This window comes from Pelodiscus sinensis, chromosome 4 (genome assembly GCF_049634645.1).
Source record: "Pelodiscus sinensis isolate JC-2024 chromosome 4, ASM4963464v1, whole genome shotgun sequence".
NCBI lineage: Eukaryota > Metazoa > Chordata > Testudines > Trionychidae > Pelodiscus > Pelodiscus sinensis.
The window spans coordinates 114,208,232-114,232,357 of record NC_134714.1 but is presented as its reverse complement, the minus strand read 5'-3'; the positions used below and the strand labels follow the sequence as shown (position 1 = coordinate 114,232,357).

The following is a 24,126-nucleotide window of genomic DNA, read 5'->3' as shown; positions in this document are numbered from 1 at the left end:
ATCTTGGCACAATGCCACAGAGACGCTAGTTCTACGTGGATTAATTGCCATTGAACAATTTTTCCTATATAATATTCTCTCACTGTTTCTTCTTCTTTGTCCAAAAAGCACACGGTGTGCACTGGTGACTTCGGTTATTTCCATAGCAGTCAACAATTGTGTTACCCTCAGTGAATGCAGTTTAACTTTGCTGATTCTCAAACGTTGTAAGCTATATAATGATCTATGGGGTATCTTAGTTTTAATTGACCTATATGACCATTGCTCGACAATTAAGGCAATGTACTCGCCCGTGGCGAGTAGATTTTAGCCTGGCACGGCGCCGCAGCACAGTCTGCACATGCACAGCATGCCAAACCACGCGGCTGGCGAGCGGGGCTCGCCGCTGCTTGTCAAACCCTGTACATGACCTCCAGTAGCAAGGGCAGCGCCGCTGATTGCCACAGTTATTGAGAATATTTCAAGGACAGGACCCTTCTCTGTTTCTGCTTGACTTCCTGCCTATGCTAGAGATGTCTTCCCCGGCTTGCCTGGATCTGGTCCCCAAGACTCAGGGCCCTAACCCCCAGCATTGGGGAGCCTGTGCTGGTGATCCTGCCCCTTCCCCCCTACCGTGGGGCTGGAGCACACCAATTCTAGTATGCTGGGGCTCCTCCAGGCTCTGATGTGCAAGGGGAATGTGGGGAGTGTCTTCCTCAGTTAGGGGCCACGTCAATGAGGGTGGGGTTGGTTTTGTTTTGTTGGGTTTTTTTGTTTGTTTCTCACTTGTGTGCAGCCCTGTGGGTTAGCAGCCCCCAAAGACAAAAAAGATCCACCCCCCCCAGCCTATGCAATCATATCCCAAGGTGGCAATGCATTGTAAAATCTTCTTGGGTATTGTATTTTCTTGAGATGTCCATATAAATCCTTTGACCTTTAATGGGACATAGGCAGGGTACAGACTCTGCAACAGTACATATTAACCATCAAAGGGATTCATTATTATGATTCACAGTGCTTAGAGACCCCAAACACAGCCAACATTTTTCTAGGCACTGTACACACAAGTAATGCCCCATATAGGGTTGCCAGATGGTTTAACAAAAAATACCGAACACTGCCTCCCCCCGCAAAAAAAAAACACTGGGAAAAAATTCTGTCAAGGAAAAAAAAGGGGGGAGACCAAAGTTGTTAAGAAAAAAAAGCCCCCCAGAACTCCACAACAGAATTGTGGAGCAAAAAAAAAAAATTAAAAACAATTTTTTAAAAAGGAGGCTGCCCCAGTAAGACATCCGCCATCTTGTATGCCATTTTTAAAACCCCACAGCTCCATCTGGTGAGCACAGGGAAGCCAGGGGCCAGGGTGGAGCTGGCAGGGGCAATCGGGGGGGGGGGAGGCACAGGAGTGGCTTCGCAAGCCACACTTTTGGGGGGCAAGAGCTGTGGGTTGGCCATGGCTGGTGTTGAGGGAGGCATCACGTGGCCAGCTCCCGGGTCTCTGCTGGTCACGTGGGCCAGAGCAGCGTGCGCTCCATTCCCACCCCAACCCAGTGCTCCTCTACTTCTGCACCGTCTCCTACCCAGACCTTGCAACCTCTCCCCCTTCTGCCCCCACCTCCCTCCCAGATCCTGCACCCTTCGCTACGACTCTGCTGCGCTCCTCACTCCCCGGCCCCCATCAGACACAGTAGGGGAAAGAAAATTGTCTCCATCGGGCTTCCGTCCGAGGGAAACAGGAAATACTGGCATTTCACATGTGTCTTTACTTTGTATTCAGTGCTCACTTTTCTGTCTTCACGCTCCAATCACATCTCCCGCAGCAGCATTTTCCTCCACTCAACCGCACCCTGTCAAAGCGGGCGCATTGCACTTGCTCATTGAACATGTCATCCCTACTACGCTTTCACCTTTGGGTCTGTAATAGCCGAACAGCTGGAGGAGCCGGATCTGGGGGACAGTGCAGCAGGCTCGCTGTTGCACCTGCTATAACAATAAATGAAGAGGCAGACTTTACAGTAGATGCATTGTGGAGTGTAGAACCTAATCTCTTAGCGTTGTCTGTACAAGATGTGTATAGGGATGTGTAATATATAAGGCCACTATGTGCCGCAGGTACACCATGGAGATATTAAGAGAGCAGCTGGACTCAGTTTGGTGGCAGGCATAGTAAGGGGCAGGATGGGGCATGAACTTCTGCTTCTGTTTTGAAAGCATGTGTGATGCAGTACTTGCAAACAGCAGCTCCTGCCACTAAGCAAGTGTCTGCATTTGCAAAAGGGATCCACAGTAGTATGGCAGCAGGACAGGGATTCAAGCAGTGACCATGTGTTAGGCACTCCCCCATTTACCAGGAGAATGCAACTTTCTCTTCCCACAGGAGCCTGCAGGCATGAGGGGGTGGGAGTCCAGGCATGGCAGCAGGGCAGGGGGCTGACGCAGTGACCGTGTGTTTGGCACCCCCCATTTTCTGGGAGAGTGCAATTTTCCTTTCCCACAGATAGGGTTGCCAGATACTTTCACATAAAATCCCGAACATGGCGGGGAAAAAATTGGTTGAGAAAAAAAAAGAGGGACCAAAGTTGTTGAGAAAAAAAATGTTACTGTGCCTTTAAATTCCCCATGCTCCCCACTCTCCCCACCCCTGCCCCAGCTTGGCAGGGGATTTTCTGATTTTTTTCATGGACAGGGACCACAAATACTGGACTGTCCGGGTGAAAACTGGACACCTGGCAACCTTTCCGTACCCACAGAAGCCTGTGGGTGGGAAGGGGACAAGGGTCCGGGAGAGGTGAAAGAGCAGGTGCTCACATGGACACAGAGGAGCCTCCGGGTGGAAGGTGGAGGAGGTCTGAGCATGGCAGCAGGGGAGGGGCTCAAACAATGCTTTATTTGGGATGAACAAACAAACAGAGGTGTACTGCTGTGTTATCAGTTACAGAGCTTCGCCTGCTTCATCTAGGATGCCATGCACAATATCAGTCTTCTTCAAATCACACACAGCTCTCCTTCTCTTCTTCCTCATCCACACTGTCCTCCATGTTGCTGCCCAGCACTGCCAGAGGAGGGTGTTGGGAGGCATCCATGGACTGGCTTAGGAAATTGGTCAGGTCCTCTCCCTGCAGCTGCTCAGAGAAGTGGCATGTTGCAGCACTGACCCAGACCATCCGCTTGCCTCCTTTGTCTTCTAGTACGCCTGCCTGGGCTCTTTTATTTTCATGCGGCACTGCAAGGCATATGCATTCTCCACCATGCCCTGTGCAATCTTGGCATAGATATCAGCGTTTCTTTTACTGCTTTGTAGTTCTGCCTGAACCTATTCCTCTGCCCACGCAGCAACGAGGTCCAGGATTGCCTGTATGCTCCAGGCTGATGCTGGTTTGTGAGCCTGGGCATTCGTGGTCAGGTGTGCTGCTAAGGTGTGCTGCCTTCTCTGAGGTGTGCTCACCACGCTGGCCACAAAGGAAATAAAATTCATGGTTTCCCGGGACTTTTTCTGTGCAGCTGGAGAACAGTGGAGTTGAAAGACCAGGCCAAAGCAGTCACTGCAGGGCACTGTGGGACACCTCCCGGAGGCTTTTCCCAGCACTGCAAATCCACTACCCTAAAGTCAACCATGCAAGCTCAAATTTACTCGTCAGGAAAAGCAAGAATACCAAAATCGATTTTAACAGTCCTTCAAGTCAGCGGGACTGGCTTGGTGGTGTGGACTTGTTGTTTACAAAAATTGACCTAATCTGGTAAAATTCGACCTAAACTCCTCGTGTAGATCAGGCCCTAGAGGCCAGTGTTACATGCAGAGAAACCAGCATTCATCCCACAGCATCCTGGCCACTAACCTGTATTCCTGAGCTCTAGGTGTCACTTACTGATTAGGTGCTCCTAAAACCAGAACCTCTTTCACCAGTGCTACTCATTCTACTGCATTTGTGTTTCTGGGGGCAGCTGTGGCTAGGGAGAAGATGAGGTAGCCCAGGCCTACTAAAGCAGTCTGATGAAAGATCAACTATATTTTGTGGTGAGCATCTTATTATGTGGTAGTGGAAACAGTACAATATAGGCCAGTCAAGGGGATCTGCTTACAGATTCCCTAATACAGGAGTCCCCTCAAACAGCGATTCTCCACCAGGGGTGTGCGTACCCCTAGGGATAGGCAGAGGTCTTCCATCAGCTCATCTAGATATTTCCCTCATTTCACAACAGGCTACATAAAAGATATTAGCAAGGTCAGTACAAACTAAAATTAGATAAGACAGTGATTTGTTTATACTGCTCTATATAATATACCCTGAAATGCAGATTGAATATTTATATGACAGTTGATTTATTTTATAATTCTATGGTAAAATGAGAAAGGAAACAATTGTTCAGTAACAGTGAGCTGTGACACTGTGGTATTATGATGTCTGACTTTGTAATCTAGCAGTTTTAAGTGAGTTTAAACTTGGGGGGTACTCAAGACAAATCCGACTTCTGAAAGGGGAACAATAGTCTGTGAAGCATTGCTCTAAAACCAACCTACTTTTAGAACAGGATGCTTTAAAAAACAAATACATAAACAAACATTTTTACATCAAGCCTTTATGCATTTTCCAGGAAGGCTCTGCACTGATCAGAAATTTGAGTAATGATGACTAATATGTTCATTTAATAAACACGCACGCGTGCACGCACACACACATAATTGAAAGCAGCAGGATAGACTTTTAAACAATTTAGGACTGGTAAAGCAGCTCTGAATGTGAATACTAGACCCGCCCTGAGGATGCCAAGACTCTGGGACTGCTTTTTGAAGCCTGACACATATGGTGCATCATTCTAACTACAATATATTTCATTTTTTTATAATCTAGCAGCTACTGCCAGAACTGGCAGGTGCAGAGACCAAGCACATATGATGCTACCGCCGAGAAAAAAATATCCACCGAGCTACCCGGGAGTGCTTTGGATAAAATCTTTAAAATAGCAAACTGGCACATTTTGAAAGCAATCCATTTTGAAAAGACCTGGCTTCCCTCCGATACCAATTAATAGTCACACAAAATTCTTGACTGCTAAAAGTGGAGATTCTCCCCATTGTACTTACATTTAATAACATCTCTCAAGGCTAAGCAATCTCTAGGAAAAAGGAACATGTATTTTGGGATTATGTATGCTGCTTCTCCCTTTGGAAAGAGCTTTTGCTAAGCTGAATTTTGAGGATTGTTTGGAACCACATACAATACCTACTTTCCCTTGTTTTCCCCCTTCCCACTGTGATGAATGTAGCTTTCTAACTGTTGTCATTTTATTTTCTGCGTACTGTACCTCTAAAGGCCTAGGAATCTTCTGTTGGCTGAGGCGGCTGCCATTTTGCAAGACAGCATGTTATAGAGATGACTGCTCTAAAGACTTTACTTTTGTTCTTTACCCTTAATGTAAAATAAAAGGAAACATATAGCTGCTTTTTTGTATAAGAAAACAGAACTCTCACTGTGTTCACTTCAATAGCATGTGTAAACCAGCCACAAACTATCCAAACCCATCAAATCCAAAGTGAAACCACTCCCACATTTCACTGCCTCCAACTCACAGTCCAGCTTTTTGTCCCATCCTTTTGGACATAGTGCATATTATTATCTCCATCAATTCCTTTTCCATCTATTTTCAACTCTGTAAGCATAACTGGTGCTATAATTGAGCTATAACCCTGCCTCCAGTGCCATAATTTCTGTATCATTAAAGGCCATTTGGATTTGCAAGGAAAACATAACAGTAGTTTTAGACTCAGGCTTGCATATCTGCTAACATTGCAGAGCTATAAATAAGGATATTTGGAGAGAACAATAGGAATGCAGATTGAAATACTGCACTTTGGGAATAAGGGAGCTTTCTAGAAAGACAGGAAGGAAAATTAAGAATTCATGTCAACTAAAAACTAAAGAGAATACAGTTGATTGCAGGATTTTTTTAAAACCACCTCAAAGCTTTATTTTCCAAGCACAAACATGCTTGCTTCCTTTTTGTTATTGTTATCTCTCCTCACTTATTTCTGCTGCCCACTTGCTACAGGGGATAAACACAAGAAGCAGACACCATTGTAGCAGATAAGTAAGAAACTACATAGGAAAACTGTTGCAAGTTTTGTCTTATTTGCATTTGCTTGAACCAGTTACCAGCCTTTTACCCAAGCTGCCCATGGTTGTACCTCCCTTGCAAGCAAGGTGTGTATGGGTTAAAAACAGAAGATTTGAATGCCACAATTTGTAGGAAAAAACTTTTCTCTTGATCTTTTTATTGCCTGAAGACTGCCAGCAGATAATTAAAGTGCAGAAAGAACAGTAAGTGAAAGAGAACACAGAAAATTAAATAAACGATTATTGCCTCAGAACAAACCAACTGCCAAAAATTCCCTTTCCAGGAAGGTGCATCAGTCCTCTGTGAAGGCTCTGACTTGTATCTCTTGGTAGATAAACAACCGATCTGGAGCTCCTAGTATGACAGCATGCATAGAACATAAGAACATAAGAGCACAGAAAGGTCTGACACAATCCTTAGGTGCACGTATGGGAGAACACTGAACAGGAACACAGAGATAAGATTACCTGGATATCTAACATGGACAAGACCATTGCCAAAATACCATGTAATGTTCATTCTTTAAAAGACAGGGTTGAGCAATAAGCGGCCCATAGACTGGATGCGGTTTCCCAGGGTTAGCCCCGGGCGGGCCACCCACTTTATTTATCTGCACATCCTCAGATACAGCCACTTGCAGCTCCCATTGGTCATGTTTCACCATTTCCGGCCAATGGGAGCTGTGGAAAGCGTCTGCCTGGCGTAGCCCGAAGGTGGATGAATCAGCTTCAACGAGGAGAACTGAGCTTTCACTCACACCACACAACAAACCACTAAAAGTCAACAACCCAACAAAACATTTAAATAATTATATTTTTCCACATTACTTTTATATTGCAAATACCTCTCAACCAGTTTCGGGCAATACGGACCTCATAGTGAGAAGACATTTGTTGCTTAAACTTTTTTAGCCTGGGAACTGGAAGCTTAGCAGATTGGTAATGAACTTTTGAGCCTTTCACCTCTAGGTGACTGGTTCAATCCAGTTTGGCTGGCAGGCTGTGTGAAATAAGGGAATGAGCTGTATACAATTCGTAGAAGGCTAGAATCCATATAATGGCAGAACATCCAATTAATGAGTGGACATGGAAAATACAGTAACAATGCAGAGACTAGATACTGTGATGATCTGCAAACTAGGAGCATCCAAGGTTGATAGGCTGTCAGAAGAGCAGTCCATCTGCTTAAATACTAAAGCTCAAAAAAGGGCCGAATAAAATTTCTCCCCAAAGTATGATCATTTTTAACAACATAAAGAACTAGGCTGCATTCTCAGCAGATCTTAGATACAAAATCTCAGAACTGAGGTCCTGCCATTTATAACTAGGGTTACCAGATGGTTGAAACAAGAATACCGAACCCCACCCCACCCCCCAAAAAAAAAACACCAGGGAAAAAATCTGTTGAAAGTGGGGGGCCAGGAAGGGGGGGGCCTGAAAACAGCTAACGGGGGGGGGCAATGAGGGAGATGGGGGGCCAACGGGAAGCAGGGCTCTCCATGGGGCGGACGGAACGGGGCTGGCCATGGGATATCGGGGGAAGGGGGACCGGCCGGGAGAGGGCAGGGCTGGCTGGGAGTAAGGGAGGCCACAAGGGTGGCCAGGAGGAAAGGGAGGGCGGGAAACAGAGTTGGCGGGGGGTGGGAGGGTGCAGCGGCACTGGCCGGGGGAGATCAGGAAGAGGAACAGGCCAGCGGGAAGCAGAACTGGGAGGGGTACAGGGGGGCTAGCCGGGGAAGATCAGGAGGGGAAGTGGGGGAGAACCAGCCGGCCAGGTGGGGGGGTGAGCAAATTGGCCGGCGGGGAGCAGGATTGACCTGGGCACTTGTTCCCTGATCCACGAAGGCTCCCAGTGACACAGGAGCAAGGAGGAGGCTTCCTCTCCTCCTCACACTCAACTGACTGAAGGGTCCCGGCAGCAATCACGGCCCCACCTGCCAGCTAGGACTCCCAGCCAGTCCCCACACCCATGCCAGGCTTCCGTCCGGTGCACAGTCGGAAAAATCAGAAAATACCGGACATTACATATGTCTGGTATTTTCTGATTTTTTTTACCGGACAGAGCAAGCAAATACCGGATTGTCTGGTACAATACCGGACACCTGGCACCCCTAGCCACAGGAGCCAAGTAAGCCCCCAGCATAACCCCTACTCCACGTGGCAAAAGAGCAGGGGAACCTACAGAGAAACCCCAGCTAAGGGGAATCTGGACTCCTGGGGCTATGCCCCAAACTTAAGAAGTTGGGTAAGGAGCAGTCTGGGGCCCCTGAGCCAGGAATAAAGGAGGAAATGGGGGGGGGGGGGAAGTCTTTCCCATTTCCACTCCCACCTAATCAACAGTCTAGCCACAAGAACCCAACCACAGATCTAAACTGTGATTTGGGTTATGCATCCACACGTAGCTGGGGATGAAAGGGTGGGGAAATAAGTGGCAACCAAGGCTATTCCACCAGCTGTGTTGGATTAATGGTTCACTGCAGCTTCCCCTGGAGCAAACGGGAAGTAAGTGTCAGAGAGCTGTCTCTCTGAGAGGCAAAGTGCCTCCTGAAGCTATTCCTATGGTAGCCCTGCATTTGCCTCGCCCCTGCTTCCAGGCCATGCCAGAAGATAGCATCTAGCTCTTCAGATCTATTTCCAAGGCCATTTTCATTTTAAGAGCCTGTGATTTTCCTTTAAAAGCTGCTACATCCCTGGGGCACAGCACAAAGTGTTAAAAGCAAAAGCTGTGTGACATCTTTTGGGAATCTGTGCTGGAGTTTATTGATGGGGAAACTAAATTATTAAGTCCCACACTGGTCCAAATATACTTTCACAGCTGGAAAAAAGTACAGTGCTCGCCTTCCTTTTCCAGCTTTGGCTATAGCAATACAGCACAGCTATTCATTACCCTCATTATGCAAAAGACCCTCTCAATTTAGTACTTAATATAATTATGGCAAATTAAAAATGTTTTATAAAAGGAAACTCATTCCTTTCCAGAGCTTCTGTATTTCCTGTCACTTGGAAAAGGACCTAAGTATTTAAGTGTTCTTTCTTGTATCCTTTCAGTGAGTAGACAACTCACACATTAGCACGGAGGAGGTTTACATTCTATTTCTGAATTTAATGCTACATATCCAAGAGATAACTAGAGAACAGCAGCACAATGTTCCCGATATCTAGGTAAGAACTAAGGCTTCAGTTCCAACACTGAGTCAGCCATCAAGAGGCAATTTTCATCCCACCTGCATTTGCTCCCATTGGCCTTAGTTAAGTTTCCCCCTTTTTACATAAAGAAAAGATTCATATTTGGCTACAAATAAAAATGTGTGTGTGTTTGTGCAGTATGAGTGATTTCTGGTTAATCGTACGGAGTTAATGAGGTTTTCCTTCAAAACATACAGGGTGAAATCCTGGCTCCAGTGAAGTCATTGGCCAGGATTTTACCACAGTATCATTCAATGAAATACAGAAGCTAACACGCTAGTGTAGACAAGCCCCAAGAGGGGGATGTATGTTTGTATGCCAGTTAAGTGATGCTATTACACTTTAAGGGTTCAAAGGTCCTGCAAACCTTTACTCACATTTGTAGTCCCTCCTTAAGGAAGAAAGTCCATTACACAATAGAATCATAGGGCTGGAAGAGACCGCAGGAGGTCATTGAGTCCAGCTGTGTACTCAATCCCAACTAAATCATCTCAGCCAGGGCTTTGTCAAGCCAGGACTTAAAAACCTGTAGGGATGGAGATTCCACCACCTCCCTAGATAAGTCATTTCAGTGCTTCACCACCCTCCTAGTGAAATAGTTTTTCCTAATATCCAACCTCCCCCATTGTAACTTGAGACCATTGGTCCTTGTTCTGCCATCCATCACCACTGAGAACAGCCTCTCTCCATCCTCTTTGGAACTTCCCTTCAGGAAGTTGAAGGCTGCTCTCAAATACCCCTGCACTCTTCTCTTCTGCTGACTAAATAAGCCCAAATCCCTCAGCCGCTCCTCATAGGTCATATGCTCCAACCCCCTAATCATTTTGGTTTCCCTCCACTGGACCCTCTCCAATGCGTCCATCTTTTCTGTAGTGGGGGGCCCAGAACTGGATGCAGTACTCCAGATGTGGCCTCACCAGAGCTGAATAAAGGGGAATAATCACTTTTCTAGTCAATGAGACATTCCGTCTGAGTAGGTTTATAAGACTGGACTCCATGCAGGTTGGGGTTCCTGCACCACAGAAGGCTGTGAAAATCCCTAAACCCCAGCCCATCTTGGAAGCAACTAACTTTACATCACTATGGGAAAAAGTGATAATTTGTCTGAAAGCAACTATACAAGTGACATTCCAATACTTGGTGGTTTGGTGTTTCCATAAATAAACAAAACATTGGCTTGTAATATTTGAGCTGTTATTGGATGCGTCATTTTTGACACAGTACAGTGATGCCTGCAATTAGGAATAAACTATTAAAGAGAAGATGTCCTTATTGCTACCATTGTTCAATAATTGATAGAACATTAGCAATAATTATCAGTGACTCTTTATTAACTGCATATTGTAGATAACAACCAAGCGCCTGTTAACACAATTAATTCACTCAAGGACAGTTGTATAGCACAGAAAAACATATTGTGCATTTCTGGGAAGGGAAATAAGGACTGCGGGGATTATTTTGGTTAAATTGCTTCTGAGTCACATGGTACGTTTGTTGTATATACAGTGTTGCTCACTTGTTTCTCATCTAGTCTCTACTTACTTTGCACTCCTTCATAAAAATGTATCTGGTCAAAGAAAGGGCAAAAGTGGAATAGTTGCACAGTTTCTCCTCTCGCCTTTTAATCATTATTCTGCATTTGACTAATATTACTGGATTATTTTTACGAATTTGTATTACAGAAGTACCTAAAGGCCTCAACTGATACTGAGGGCCCACTGTGCTAACTGCTGTACAGGCACACAGGAAGAGAAAGGCCAAGCCCCACAGAGCTTATGTCTAAAGAGACAGGACAGACAAAGGCTGGGAGGAGAAACAGAGGCATGAGAAGCGGAAGTGACATGCCTGAGAACACACAACTGCTCCGGGGCAGAGACAAGAACAGGATCCTAACTCCCTATCCACCACTATGCTACCTTTTCTATTTTTGAAAGGTTCTTCACACCAAGAGCCTCTTCAAATCACCACTCAGAAGACCAGGCCCAATACATTTACACTAGTGGTTTTCTCGTTAATCATCTATTTCCTCTTGTGAGTTACAGTCAAAACCTGAATAGTACTTCAAAACAAATTGTATTAGATGCACAATACAGCTTTGTTCTGGGTCTATACAGCACCTACCACAGACTCCTAGGTGCTACCAGAATATAAATAAATCATGACAATAGCACAATCAGAAGTCCTTTCTAGACTGTAGGGAGACTGTGTATGGTGATAGCAGGAATCATAAAATGTGCTTCTTTCATCTGGCAGCTAGAGAACCAGGAAGAACTACAGGGTCTGTATGAATGTCTAACCTGCCATGAAAAGCCCACAGCCTAATGTCTGAGCACTGGTCAAATGACTGAAGCTTGTGGGCTGGGGCTGCAGGTCTAAAATATCATTATTAATTATTATTATTATTTATTAAATACTGTTTTTTGTAGACCTGCAACCTACAGAGTGGGTCTCAGAGCCCAGGCCAACCCCAAATGTCGACACGGCTATTTGATGATAGCCCTGCAAGTCTGAATCAGCTGGCTCACGCTCAGCACCATCAGCGTAGACATAGGCTCTGTGTTCTGCAAGCCTGAACAAACAACCCTCTTTTATATTAATTCCAATCCAATTCTGTCTCTTCTCCTTCATGAGGAGCACTATAAATAGTGTAAAAGAGATACACTGGTCCAAGTTCACTGGATTTACATCAGTTAGGAATAGGGTTGCCAGGTGTCCGGTTTTGAACCAGACAGTCCAGTATTTGAGCTTTCTGTTCGGGAAACAAATTGAGAAAATCTAAACGTCCAGTATTTTCTAAATGAGATGTAATGTAGATTGTGATGTAATGTCAAGTGTGTCCGGTAATTTTGTTGAAACCATCTGGCAATCCTAGTTAGGAAAACGGGTCCATTACACATATATCACAAACACACATGTTGTACTTTTCTGATCCCACACACCTATGTCCTTCTCTGGATTGACAATAGTAGAAATCTGTTTGGACTGCAGCTCCAATTATTGGCTTGGCCTGCTCATGCTCCAACCAGAATGAGATGAATTCAGTGTCTGGAGAAAGCCTTCATAATCCAAATAAAGATGTTCTCCTTCATGAGAATGTTTTAAAAAGCTGATATTGTTTAAAGCTGAATTGTGTTTGACCCACATATAAAAGAAAAAGGTCATAAATCAGAGGAACTCTTTTATCCAGACTTCCCCCCTACGCACACCCTTCACACAGTGTAAGAGCAGGAAAAAGGTTCTTAATATCAGTACCCACCAGACAGTGCAGGATTTCCTTTTAAAGAAAGGTGGCAAGAGAAAACTGAGAGATTCATCTTATAAAACATATAGCGGTTCTATTTGTGCTTGTGCCAGGACCTTATGAAAATGAACCCACTAGTAACTCCAGTGGTACTTTCACATCAGACTTCCAGGGAGTCCATGGATCATCCAGCAGCCTATCCTCAGTGAGCTGCAACATATTCACTAAGATGTTAGAAACCCGTGGACCCCTAGGGTCACACCCCACTTCCTCAGAAAAATGATTCAGGGGATGTGCCAGCCAATTTTCAAGACAGGCAGAAATTGTTCCTTCTATTTTGCCAAGAGTTCCCACAGTGACTAACAGCTAGCCGCACCATGCTGTACAGCAGAGTTCCTTAACTTTGGTGAATGAGATGTGTACATGGTTTACCGGAAGACTAGAAGCCTGTGTTGTTACAATCAATGAAAAGAGCAAATCAGCTGAACAGCTGCCACGCTGGCTTCTGATTTATTTATTTGGTGCATGCTTTTGTGGGGACTCACCTACAGGTAACAAAAATCACGATGCCTTTGTAGCACTGAAAAAAACCAACAGCGCAGCAGCTACCTCAGTTTTCATGGGTGCTGCGTTAGTGTGGGTGTAAACATATTTTTAGCGTAATCTTGACTTTCAGTTTGAAAACATAACCAGCTAGCAGCATTCTGATTGTTATCTCAGGATTGTGTTTGCATGCGTTCCTCAAAATCACACAGGCAAATAGCTGCTTTTATCTACGTTCTGAACCAAGTAATCCTCTGATGCAAAGTTGTCCAGACATTTACCACTTACTGTATCTTTATTCAGTACAGTGCTAGTTATAGGTAGTGCTAATTGAAGACGGATGGTCTTTGTGGTTAAGGTAACTCACTGGGACTCTGGAAATGGGAGGTCAGCTCCCAGTGTTGTACCATACTTCCTGTGTGACCTAGAGCAAGTCATGTAATTGCTCTGTGGCTCTGTTCCCCAAGCTTGTAAAATAATAATAACCCTTCCTTTTTGCTACCCTTAGTCTGTCTATTTAGACTGTATGCTGTTCAGTGCAAAGACTGTCTCTTAGGCTATCGCCACAGTAGAAAGCTTGAAGTGGCGTGGCTGCACCCATACAGTTTTATCACTCTACTCTAGAGCTGACTGAGTTAACCTACCCACAGTGATTGTCAGTAGGTAAATCAGTGTGAGAAGCTCTGCCACTAGCATAGCAAAATGGTGCTTACGTCAGCGTCACATATGTCCCTCGGGCCGGTGGTTTATTCATACCCTGGAGTGACATAAGCTATACCAGCATAGATGGTAGTGTAGACATAGTCTTCCCATGTGTTAGGGATATTAAATATCAGTTAATTGAATGGTTGATTAACCTCGTGAATTTTTATCGGTTAGTTGACTGATCTATAGTCCCTGGAGATGATGTCGGCAGCCAATTCACTCCAGCCCCACTCCTGAGGAGCCTCCTGCCACTCCATGCTGCTGCCTCTGTATCAAAGGCAGTAGCGTGGGGTGCCAGGTGGGAGCTGGTCCATGAGGGGAGCCAGTTTAATAAAAGCCCCCCTCACGGACCAGCTGCCTGTCACACCACACTGCTGCACAGCATGAGGTGGCAGCAGCCCCTGTCTGGGGAGAGGCTCCCAGACCCCACACGAGCCAGAACTGAGCCGGGCTGCCTGCCCACCTGGCTCCTAATACATTTTAAATGCCGAACCTCAGCGGAGATAGGTCCTGGACCTGTTGCAAGCCAGGACTGAGTAGGGCTGCTGGCCAGCCTGCTAAAAAATGTACTGGCAAAGGGCAGGGGGAAGAAATGCGTGTAGCCTATAGCATTAACCTATAATGCTTTTGCTTATCAGTTAATTGACTATTATAGCCCTACTGTGTGTATCTACATCTCCTAGTACAACAAGTTTCAATTCTCAGTGTGGACTTCTAGACCAGTGGCGGGCAATCTGCCGCTCGAGGGCCACCGGTGACCCATTGGGGTTCTGTGTGTAGCCCATGAGACATGTTGCCCACTCACCAGGTTGCCAGATTCTGCTGGTTTTCATCCACGTAGTCCCCTCTCCCCCCCCCCCCCAGGTATTAAGTGACACGCACATAAAGGAAGGGCAAGTGAAGTGAGGTGTGTGCTGATTGCGCACACTGACTGTGAGAGCTGTGCGCTTCCTCTGTATCCAATCAAAGTGCTGCTATGTTGGCACTCTCCTCTCTCCACCTGCAAATTCCAGGTTTGCAAGTGCAGTGAGCAAAACTACCCTATCCTGGGAGAGCATCTTGGTTAGAACAATCTTGCTACCCACTGAGATGAAGAAGGGCCACTCATGCGGCCTACTCACTAGCCTAGGTTGCCCATCGCTGTTCTAGACACTAAAAAGATACAAGTAACCTAATCACTATTATTTCCTTGGGCGAATTTTTATAGTAAACACATTTGATTCTTCCTGTTTACTGAACTCCGTAAGTGTACCAGTGATTTTCCATGCTCATCCAGATGAGGTAATTCTCCCATTCCAGGGCTCATTGCTGTTACTTTTATCCAGTAACACAGGCACTGTATCATTCAAATGGAAACTGAATTGTGGCAAAGCTGTCATTACACAAGAGTTGATTTACAAAGGGACACAGTTTGGTTCTGAATATAAAAGCATTAAGAAGGCTGCTTTAAGCACCAAGAAATAGATATTGTTGCGGCTCGTAGCAAAGATCACAAGAGATTCTCATTTCTTAGAGAGCAAAAAGCTTCCTCAGAACAACGTGCACCTGTCAAAGATGCTGTACCATGAACATCATAGTTTATAACTGGAAAAAATAGAATCCCAAGCTAAGACTTTGTATGTGTTCATTTTCAGCTCCGAGCAAAGTTTTGTCTGCATTTTACAAAGCCCACAAACCAAAGGGAGTATAATGGAAATATTGACACAACCTCTATTCTAGCTATATAAATATAACACAAATAATTGAGATTTCAGAGCATTCAAAGGGAACTCTCAGTTTCCAGAACAATGGATACTTTTTAGTTGATCTTTATCCAGGTTGCTAATTAAACAAGTAGCCCAGCAATTCTGGCTTGGAAAAATCCTCTTTCATTGGTTGTGAAGGCCTGAAGTCATAGAGAAACATCAACAAACATACCAGTCAGCTGCTACAAATTCTGCAGAATTTTCCTTTTAAATTACCCAGCTTCCTTATGCTACACAAATACCTAGACACACAGTATCAGGAGCCAAATACAGGGATATTTTTTTGCATGTTTTCTCACTTGAAAGCTGGGCAGAGAGGGAAAAAAATGTTGCCTTCCTGGATCTTTTTGACTCCTGCCATCTGCAAAGTGGCAGCTGACGGAAACGTTTGAAACAGCACTGTCAGAATGCTGGCTGGAAATGTATAGTATGATAAAATGTGTCAAATTAGCATCCCGGTGGCAGAATGTGGGTAATAACCTTTGCAGACAGGAAAACTGTGCTTCGAGGCACTGATTAAACACAGATTCAGAAGTGCAAAGTAGAGATGTTTTTAAAGTGGACCAAGATGGCAAAATCAAGGCAGCATGCATTTCAATTAGGGAACTTCGTTTTGGGGGCGAACCCTAGAGGAGCTCATCCTTTGCCACAACACACAGAATGTGAAAAGGTTTGGAAGAGTTAAGCACAGTTCCTTACGTGCTATAAGAACTTGAGTTCAACAGCAGCCCAGAGTGTGCTGAGCAGAGGGTGAAACTAGCTACACTTTTCTGAGTCAGAGTTATTGTCCTTTTACTCTCACACACCAATCCACAAGCGTGTGGAGGGACAAAGAAAGCATGTTGACAGGTGACGCTGGGTGAGGCAGCCAGAAGCCTGGTATTTAAGTGCAATCACATGCACACTAGTTAGGTGCACGGCACCCACATTGCTCCATAGAACTGCAGCAGATTGCTCAGTGTCAGGAGTCGGGGATTTTGGAAAGCACAATGCGAACAGCCGCAGCTTGAGACATGGTGGTAAAACAGGCCACTGTACTCTCTTTCCAATTGACATATTCAGATTAGGGATGTTAAATATGTTAATTGAATAGTCGAGTAACCTCATGAATTCTTATCGGTTACTCAACTATTCTATAGTCCCCCAGGGGTGGGGCCGGCAACCAGTGCGCTCCCGCCCCACTCCCCAAGAGACCCCTGCCACTTCGTGCTGCTACATCTGAATCAGAGGCAGCAGTGTGGGGTGCCAGGTGGGCGCTGGACTGCAAGGGGAGACAGTTTAAAAACCAGCTCCCCTTGCTAACCAGCTGCTTGTTGCCCCATGCTGCTGCCTCTAATACAGAGGCAGCAGCATGGGGTGGTAGCAGCCCCTATCTGGGGGGTCAGAACTCCTGGACCTGGCGCGAGCTGGAAATGAGCCAGGCTGCCTGCCGGCCTGCCTGGCTCATAATACTCTTTAAATGTAGAGCCTCAGCAGGGGTAGGTCTGGACCAGGCACAAGCCAGGACTGGGCCGTGCTGCTGGCCAGCCTGCTAAAAAATTTACTAGTGGCAGGGATGGGCAGGGAAAGCGTGTAGTCTATAGCATTATATTAGACGCTTTTGCTTATCGGTTAATTGACTGCACTCTTACATCCCTAATTCAGATTGCCAACTGCCATTTCTTAAGATGAAGCTTGTTTTCCTTTAGTCTCCTTAGCAACCACTGCAGGAATGTATGGACACCTGACGTGTCCTGCGTGAGACATCTCACCATGGACAGTGGAGTCCTGAAGATCAGCGGTTCTCACCGAGCAAGTCCTGTGGGAAAGCACACCGGGCAAAGAGGCAGCACAAAGAAAGAAACCCCAAGTTAGGCTTCTTGCCCTTTATCAAAGTGACGATACATTGCCAGTCTATACAGTTGCTGGAATAGCTTTCTACTGGCTTAATGAGTCAGATGTCCAATATACTTGGTAGCTATTTAATTTGTGCTGTCTCCTGCATCTAGGGCTACATCTACACTGCGGGTGTTTTTCAGAAGAGGAAATGCAAATGGAATGCTCATTTGCATATCTCACGCTCTCATTTGCATATCTTCTTCCGATCCTTTTTGCGGAAGAGGTTTTTGAGATAAAAAGCCCTGTGCACATAGGGGCATTTTTGGGGGGAAAAAAACCCCTTCTGTGCAAGAGAGCTTATTCCTCAAAAAATGAGGTTTAAAGGCTCTTACGCAAACCGGGGGGGGGGGGGGGAGTGGGGGTTCTGACAAATGGCCCCATCTAAGCAGGGCTTTTTATTGAAAAAACCTCTTCCACAAAAAGGATCGGAAGAAGATATGCAAATACACGATATGCAAATGAGCACTCCATTTGCATTTCTTCCTCCAAAAAACACCGGCAATGTAGACATAGCCTAGCTCCAGAGCTTGGCAGGATCTAGCTCTAAAAGAATGAGGGCCTGGTCCAATAGCCACTGAAGCCTATGGGAATCTTTCATTGACTTCAAGGGGCAACGTATGGATGACGTAGACACCAAGTCAAACTCTAAACCAGAGTGATCTCCCTGAATACTGAAGTAGTGGGTTTTGCCCACAAAAGCTCATGACACTGAAGATATTTGTTAGTCTCTAAGGTGCCACAGGACCGCTTGTTCTCACTAAATATTGTAACATAATATAAAATAATCAGGACCAAATTCTGCCCTGGAAGGCAGGTACTATTGATTTCTAAAGGATCCCCATGGATATATTCAGGGGCATAATGTGGCATTCGTCCGACAGTACTGCAGATTCCAAACCATGAAAGCTTTCTCAGGGCAACTCAGAAAGACTCATCCTTCCCTATGCTGTGTCTAGTAATGCACCATGTAAAACATACAGCTAAGTAACAGAAACTAAAATTCTGTCCCGTGCCACCCTCCCTCCCACGCAGCTTGTGATTCAATGTTGCAATAAAACACATGGAAATTAAACATAGGCACCATAAAAAAAATACAGAAGTAAACCTTTCCCTCACTAGATTTGTGCAACCCACACTGAATAAATCATTCCATAATCTCCGTACATAAACACAGGACTGAGATCTCCAGTTTCCAGGTGAAACCCAGATTAAGGTTGCCTGTTTACATCCTATTTTGCAGACAGAATTTATCCTTGCAGTCCAAGTTTTACCATTCTCGGGCAGAGAAACCACAGGCATGTAGCCTCAAGCCATCAAGAGGACACGCATCAGGAATATGGTGCAAATCCCACAGGTTTCTGATACAGTTCAGATATTCTCCTCTCCCTTCATCTTCATTCCAGGATCCCTCTTATTAATAGTGGCTGTGGTTGCTTGCCCACTCCCAGTGCAATCTGTGAACCACCAACTTGGACAAAGTTTCAACAAGCCTATAGGGAAGGCTAGTGCTGCTTTGGGCAGCATGAAGGGCTGCCAGTTTTGGTGAGAAAAAGCCAATTTGTGGAGAGTAAGGGCAACAAGCTACAAAGGGCAGCTCTCCCCAACCCTCCCCTTCATCATTACCTGGTCATGCCTTCTGCGAATCCTGTGTCAGGGAGAAAAATGGGGGAGGAGATGGGCGCCACCACAGAGAGAACAGTGACTAGATGAACCCTCTGCACCTTAATTCCTCTGCCCTGTGCATTGGGGTTAAGTATATGGGCCAGAGTTTAATTCAAGTTGGGTGACGTGAATGTGTTGATGATAAAGGTTAGGGATTCACTAGTCTCGCACTGACCTCAGATACTAATTCCAGCTTGTACAGCACTGTTAATCTTCAAAGCAATTGACAATACAAGTTCTGATCCTTCAAACAATTAAACACATGCTTAACTTTAAGACCATTTACTTCACTGGGACTAGTGATGGGTTTACACTTAAACACAGGCTTAAGTATCTGGATCAAAGCCATAATCTACCTAGCCTTCATGTTACAGGAAGAGCACTGAAAATGAGTCCCACTGCCCACACAATGCATTTTTAAATGAAAATATTTCACTTACAATAGCACTCAATGCTTTTTGCCAAAACTGATAAGTCTGTTCCAATCATCTACCTCTATCTCTAGTATAAAGGTGCTCAAAGTGCCCGATTGATTAGTTGTTGGGAGACAGAGGTGAACTATTCTGACATTTCACTGCTTCTCCTTCTAAATTCCAAGCTGCAAACAAATGCTCTTTAAAAAACAGTAATGTGCTCTGTGTGTGCTGGCCTTGGAGAGCCATTTCACAAGGCATTAGGAAATGTAGCCTCTACCCATTTGGATTTTTGATCATTTCACTAGTTGAGCATTCCAAGCTCTTCTAATGTATTTCATTTTGACTCCTCAGCTCTTGTTTACAGATATGGATGTAATTTTGTAGATGGCTAACCGGTGCTGCCAGAGGAAGAGGTATACACAACTTGGTTTTAAATAAAGAGCTATTGTAACAGTGGACCTTGAGGGTACACTCATACAGAAAGAAAACTATTTGCTTTTACATACAAAAGTGACAGCTAGAATGAGTACACATTTCACTTTTAGCACAAACATAGCCTTTCCTAGGATGTAACAAAACTGATCTGGATAAATAGGAAAACTCGGTGGTCTTGTGTTTACACAAATAGAGCCACCATGGAGTACTGATTCTAAGAACAACTCTATTATGTGCCATATGAATGAAAACAAAAGCAAATGCATATAATTGTGTAGTCAGACCAGCATTTAAAACAAAAAGAAAAGACTGAGTTATTCTGTAATTATGTTTTTCTTGACACAATGTCCAAGCTTTCAATGAGATTTTGATTTCTTTTTGTTTTCTGTACATCCTCACTCAGACAAAATTCCCAGTGATTGCAATAGGGATTTTTGCCTGAGTAAGGGATTACAATTAGTCTCCACAGGAAATGAAATCTCAGTTTCACTAAGTGTTTTCCTAGAAGTATGGCTTTTAATTGCAAGCTTGGAGCTATGGGATTTTTATTATTTAAAAGGCAGCAGTGATGCTATGTTGCTAGGAATAAGGGAAAAAATGTCACAAAGAACTAGTGCAGCATTTGTTAATGGTATCAAAGCAAAATCTGGTGTATTTCTTGTCTGATTCACTGAAGAATGGATTCAAGGTGCATGGTTTTTGGGTCTAAACAGATGCTCTTATTGTTGTCTATTAAATTTTTGTGACGTGCAACTTAAATATTTGTACCTGTGCCCCCTGCAAAGGATGGGTAGGTTTTTCAAAAGTAATGTATTATATAAATCACTATTCCTGAGGCTTCTTTGCAAATGTTTGTGTTCTACCTGAGGGGGATTCCTATCTTTTCAAAGCAAGATAATCCCCAGAAATGCTGAATGCTCCCTGGTGTGGCTGCTTTTCTAGACTGTGCTGTTGAGTCCACCAGGATTTCACTGCTCACACTGTCAAGATTTGAGTATTGCTGTTGCATTCATAAAAAGAGACAGTACAATTGAGCCTCCGGTAGCAAGAGGCATTGTGCGTGGGGGCAGGGAAAGGCTTCCCAGCTCACAAGGCACAAGAAATCTCAGCTATGTCAACTACACAGACTCGCACGCGTTTGCAGCCAGCAAGAAAGGCTGTCTTACCTTCTCGGTAACCACTGACAGCTCAGCCCGAGCGCCTGCCGGAGATCAGCGGGGCCAATTCCCCATGCCCTAGTCTTCACTGAGACTGCGTCCTCACCATCGTAAAAAGTTCCTCTGAAAACCTCTCCCCCGCGTGCCTGACATGATGCCCCGCTCAGGGGCGGCCGGTGGCCAGCCTCCCTCTCCTGCTCTCGGGTGTAAAGCGCCTTCTGCGGGCCAGACACGTTTCTCCTCCTCTTCCGAACTGTCACCGTCCCCTAGTCTCTCCCCTGCGCGGCTGGGCGCTCGCTAGGCTGGGCTGTGTCCGCGGCAAGCAGCCCCGGCTTTTTCCGAGCCGTTGCGGCTTCCCAGTCAAGCCAATCGGGCTAGTTGGGTGTCATGAGCCGGCCGCTGGAGCTGCCCCTTCTTGGTCCCACCTGGAAGGCGAGCAGCGGCGATTCGGAGCCAGGCGCGCACATTAGAACGCTGCCGTACAGCTGTTTGAGCGGGGCTGCAGCAGGAAATACCAGAAGACTTATCCAACCACATTAGAAAGGGAGGGGGGAGTATATAAAATCTGGGCAGGACCTTCCAGTGCTGGAGTGGATTTTCACAATCTCTTTGAATGCTTTTCTAATGGCATGCAGGCGGGAGAAGGGGGTCATTGCTTAGGTGAAAAACAGAAAGCAGGAGGCGGGGCCCAAATAAATGGAGAGCAGAGACGTGTTTCCCCAGGAGTTGCCACAGACGTTATTACTCACAGAAGGCGAAGTTTTTGTGCACTCTGCTAAACCTTCCTCTGCTCTCCCTCGCCTCCCCCGGAGTTTGAGGCTTTCTTTCCCTTAGCTGTGGAAAGCCCGCTGCACAGAAAAAGGGAGCTGGCTTACGCAGACAAGGGACATGCTACCCCCTATTGGACAATCAATCTCCAAAAGATGCATTTAATTAAAATCTGAAACAATGAGGGAGGCAGAGGCCACAGTAAAAGGATGGCGAAGGTCTGAACAGGAGCAATAACTTACCTTTAATTTACACACAGCAACGCCGCTATATGCTGTGAAACACGCCGGTTCAGTCGTGGAATAACCGAGATGTAGGCTGTGTGACAGGCACAGTGAGGAAGACACTGCTTGAAGCCAGGTGCATTGCACACAGAAGCCACACGCAGCCTGGTAGTATCCCCACTGAAAACCTGACAAATGACACTGTCTGCTGAGTGCTGTCCCACAGGGTTGCCTTGGGATACACAGTACATCACACTTTACACACACAGGCTGCATCTACACTGGCATGATTTTGCTGCCTGTCTACACTGGCCATGAGTATTTGCACAAGAACACTGACTTTGGAATGTACAAAATCAGTGGTTCCTGTGCAAATATTCTGATGCTCCTGCTCAGGGATAAGCTCTCTTGTGCAAGTATTCTTGAGCAAGAGGGCCAGTGTAGACAGCCACGTTAATTTCTTGTGCAAGAAAGCCCGATGGCTAAAATGGCCATCGGAGCTTTCTTGCGCAAGAGAGTGTCTACACTGGCACAGATGCTTTTGCGCAGTATAGACGCTCTCTTGCGCAAATACTTTTAACAGAAAAACATTTCCGTTAAAAGTATTTGTGCAAAATCATGCCAGTCTAGACGCAGCCACACAGACAGGGGCTGTATGGCACTGTTATTCCATCCAACCTGAGGGCCTGGATTCAGCAAAGCACTTAAGCACATGCTTATGGTTAAGCATATGAGCAGCCCCACTGAAGTCAATGAGATTGCTTACATGTTTAGGTTAAGCACGTTTGTATGTTTTCCTGAATTGGGGCCTAAATGCAGTAGGGCATCTCCAGGAACTACAAAAATCCTTTAAACTTAAAAAACAACAAATGGTCCGGTAGCACTTTATAGACTAACAAAACATATACAGTAGACTTCCGATAATCCGGCACCCTTGGGACCTAGGTGGTACCGGATTATCGGATATGCCGGACTATCAGGAGGTACTATAAGGGGGCATACTCCCAACCCAATCCCCTTCCCCCAGCTCTAACCTAATTCTCAGGTCCTAGAGCCTCCGCTATAGCCATGCGTCTCCCTCCAGGAACTGGGGCATGTGCCCTGAGTGGCCGGCTTTGAGCATGAGCTGGCTAGGACGCCGTGTGCAACCCAATCACCCTCCCTTTTCCTTCCCCAGAGCCAAACACCTCCCCTCCCTGCTGTAACCGAATCCCCCTCTGCCCCCAACCTTATGCTCGGGTCCCAGAGCCAGAGCCTCTGCGCCGCATCTGGGACGCCATGCGCACCAGCCCCCCATTCTCCAGAGCTCCCAACCTTATGTCCGGGTCCCAAAGCAGCTGCCTGTGCTCAGCAGCCAGCTGCTAGCACATGCAGGCTGGGATGCTGTGTGCGACCTGGCATGCACGTGCAGGGTATGACGCAGTGCGCTGGGGGCCGTGAGCGTGCATGTGGCTTACAGCGGCCCGGCTTTGAGAGCGGCTGACCTGAGCGATCCCGGGTTCAGTCCCGGTTCTGTCAGGAGCCGCAATTCTTTTCCGTCAGGAGCCTCGGATTGGCCACCCCTGCACTAGGCTCTTGCCATTTTGATGTCGGATTCTCTGGAGTGCCGGACAATTGGATGCTGGACTAGGAATTTTACTGTAGATGGTATCGCGAGCTTTCGAGGGCATAGCCTACTTCTTCAGATGTTCATGATCCCATCTACATGTTTCGTTAGTCTGAAGTGCTATCAGACCATTTGTTGATTTTTAAGTTTATCCTGTACAGACTAACTCGGCTACCTCCTTAAGCTTCCAAAAATCCTTTAAATATAGTTAGCTTGTGAGTCTACAGCCATACCAATAATGTACAGACTTCCAGACACAAACTATTCCTTAAGGATCTGATAGAGATATTGACTTATATAACAGAAAATCCCCTAAACTCATTGTCCCGGGAGGCCTCAGCATCCATGCTATGGTGCCTCTACTGCTATGGCCCAAAACCCTCTACTAGAATTCACTCTAGGTCTCTTACAAGTATTATGCAAATGTATTCAGCCTGATGGGTACACTCTATTCCCTAGTTAGATTTC

At 45.7% G+C, this 24,126-nt stretch overlaps 1 protein-coding gene across 1 annotated transcript in view; it reads right to left on the bottom strand.

Moving 5' to 3' along the window:
- OSBPL5 (oxysterol binding protein like 5) overlaps positions 1-21,706 on the bottom strand; it is a 251,378-nt gene extending 229,672 nt beyond the window's left edge. Inside the window, exon 1 of the mRNA XM_075928129.1 lies at positions 21,070-21,706. The gene's annotated coding sequence lies outside the window, so the exon portion shown is untranslated. The remainder of the gene's footprint in view (positions 1-21,069) is intronic.
- Between the last annotated feature and the right edge of the window lie 2,420 nt (positions 21,707-24,126).